The following is a 3,060-nucleotide window of genomic DNA, read 5'->3' as shown; positions in this document are numbered from 1 at the left end:
TGATCTCGTAGTTTTCAACCTAGACATCAGAGCACATCTTAAACTGTCTATGAAAGAAATTAAAAACTTTTAGCACGCTTTGTATCTGGTGATTTTTTGGGTCAACAATAAGCTGCTAGTTAAGTCCTACTGAGCACATCTTGACATTTATATTGTACATTTTAATCTAATATGTCCAAAAGAAGATGCTTTGGTTTATCACAAAAAGTAATAATTTCACAAGCAACATATAACTTACTGTACTTGCATTTAGCATTTAAGTACAACCACTTTTTAAACAGCCTTTCAGTCTGTCAGTAAATCATCACACTTATCTTTATTGGATAGTTGTGATTAATTAAAGGCGGGGGGGGGGGGGGTAATTAGAGCTTTAAAAATACAAAGAAGCAAACTGAATATGTTATTAGATGCTAATGTCACAATGCTAAGAATTGTTTTAATTTTATAAATTAAAATGTCTTTCTCTGTTTTGAGTATTATTTCTAGATTATGTTGGCCTTCATAGTCCCGTTACTTTTTAAATAAATTAATGCCAAGGTGATCACTGCCACTCAGAATTAGCAGGAGCCTGAATGTGGCTACAAGTCCATTCTGACACATAAAACATAAACCATTAGCCTGTCCACACCTCACCTAATTAAACTCTGGCCACTTTGCCATAGCTAAATAAGTAGTCAAAAGTAGTAGCCATTTCAGGTCAGATTCTTCTGCTTTTTCACGCTTGATGCTCACACACTCCGAAGCAGTGGGCGCATGCCATGCAGCAGTCCTCTAACTATTAATAGCAGCGAGGGTCATGGGCAATCTGGACGGTGTGTAAAATTAGACTCTCCCCCCTGGATGTTCCGTTGAAGTCATAATTTTGACCTCTGACCCAGGAGCACGGCTGCTGCAAGGCCTGTGCTGAACTTGAAGTTCTGATCTGAATTTAACGCGATACCCGCGCAAACACTCATTCATCTATGGAGAATATGCATGTGCACAATAGCATTTTCTTAAAAGCAGCGTTGAAAATAGTTTGAGGCAAAACGGGCTTTAAAATGTCCCCAAAGACACTAAACACTTTCATTCATTCACTATTGAGCCTCCATCACATGACAGTTTACACACTAACTGTCTGTGGACCTTTTGTGACTCTCCTCTTTGTCTCTTGTGCTAAAACAACTTTGTGCAGATGAAAGCATCACTGTTTTTTTGTAAGAAGCACACACATAAAGACAAATCTGTGTTTTTTTTTCCCACCCTGCAGTATCAGCATTACAATATTTGATTCCTGCAGTGATGTTCAGAGTTTTATTTCTTTTTCTTCAACAGTTTGAATATGGTGTTTAGATTAAGTGCTCATACAGGTTCCCACAGCCTTATCCAGTGTCTCTGCCCCTGCCAGAGTTATGTGATGGATTGGGGGGCTGAAATGCATAAACAGGGACAGGGGGAACTGATCTTCAAGGCATGTCAGCCGACACTCTAAGGGTATCTGGTGCACAGAACTGCTAAAGACCTCGAACTACAAACAGGCAACATTGTTAGTGTATAATTTAGGTTATAGAAAGTTTGAACAGAGGATATGGTTGTATTCTTTTCATGCCACTTTTCATGCATTGACTCAATATGCTTAAGTGACGACAGCACAAGTAAGTTTGCACTATTTTGATATTATACCTCCAGACACAATGGATGCTGTCAGTCTTAATGCATTTTTTGACAAGTCCCACCATCTCCAGCTGCCCTTCAGCCACAAGTAAACACTGCACGCAACTCCAAGATGGCAAACCTCATAGAATATTAGATTATTTTTTTCTATACATGACACCGACATAAATTTGAATACATGTTATGTGTTTCATGATCATTTTTATTGCAGCTTCTTCTCCTGTTTAAGTTATAAAACATTTCTAAAGTGTGTCTTGACCTTAGCACACTGTAAACAAGCGTGCATAACATTTTGAGTTGCACTGATTAAAAGATATGTTGCATGAGGGACAAAGCTTGTCTTACAGATTCAGATCAATTCAAGGGCAAAGTCTGGGTGGAAGATGGACATTGCAGTTCATAGTTAGCCCGAGATACAGACGCCTGAATTTTAGCTTTAACTGAATGAGATTTTCTGGTTTATGTCAAGCATTTCATCTGTTTTTGTTTTTAAAACGACCAAAGTTGTCAAAGCAGACTGATCAAAAATAATATATATTTTTTTTTATTTTTGTGCTAACATTTGTCTGATGGAGTCATTGTTTTTAACTCTAAATGCATTTTAATGTCCAAACTGATTTGATTTTCAACACTAAACGCACCTTTTAAGTGGATTGTTGATGATGATTTGGACACCTGTACCCATCACATGAGAAAGAGTGAAAGAGGCAAGCCAAGAGCCCCAACATTAATGTCTAACTGAGGCCACCTTACAGTCTTTCACATTACTAAATGGCAACTCTGGAGTGTTCTTACGCACGGCGAGCGCAGGGAAAATAATTGCTCACGCGTAAGGATGAGAAGGGGAGTTCCTCTCTCAGGATGTCCACGGCTTTCTCACCCCAGGCTGGCAACTCCAAGACTCCATACCTCTCTTTTCATCCCCCATTTTCCTCTCTGCCGTCCCTCTGAAGAAGAAGAAGGAAAAAAAAATACAACAACCCGGCGTTACGTCAGAAAGTGCAGGCAGCGTCTTAGGAGCTATTCGTAGGCGTCGTTGCCAAACCCGGTTCTTTGGGCTGCTCACGAGCTCACTGTAGCCAATGCACTATCCAACTGTCTTTAAAAACAGCGGCAGTATGCGGTAAGTCAATTATTCATTCATACTTTTTCATTTCGTCGCTGGGATTCACTTTTTTCCTCACAGTTTTCTTCACGTGACAGGTCACCGTTGCAGGCACAATTACGCGCAAAATACAACAAGAGAGCGCAGCGTGCAAACAAACAGAGTGGACTGGTTTACGCACGCAGTGTCGCTGAAAACACCATGGCATGATGAGGCAGCAGAGGGTTTTCACGCGCAGGGGTTTCTGCAGCAAGTTTGTCTGTTTAAACTTTTGGTGAGCTTAAAAAAAAAAAAAAAAAAAA

At 39.8% G+C, this 3,060-nt stretch overlaps 1 long non-coding RNA gene across 1 annotated transcript; it reads left to right on the top strand.

Moving 5' to 3' along the window:
• Positions 1-2,632: 2,632 nt before the first annotated feature.
• Positions 2,633-3,060, top strand: LOC119415584. The gene is made up of 2 exons (XR_005187063.1): positions 2,633-2,776; positions 2,857-3,060. It is a non-coding gene; the product is annotated as an uncharacterized LOC119415584 (long non-coding RNA).

This window comes from Nematolebias whitei, chromosome 10 (genome assembly GCF_014905685.2).
Source record: "Nematolebias whitei isolate Nwh7 chromosome 10, NemWhi1, whole genome shotgun sequence".
NCBI lineage: Eukaryota > Metazoa > Chordata > Actinopteri > Cyprinodontiformes > Rivulidae > Nematolebias > Nematolebias whitei.
Note: the sequence above shows the minus strand (reverse complement) of the source record. Positions and strands in the feature narration are given on the sequence as shown.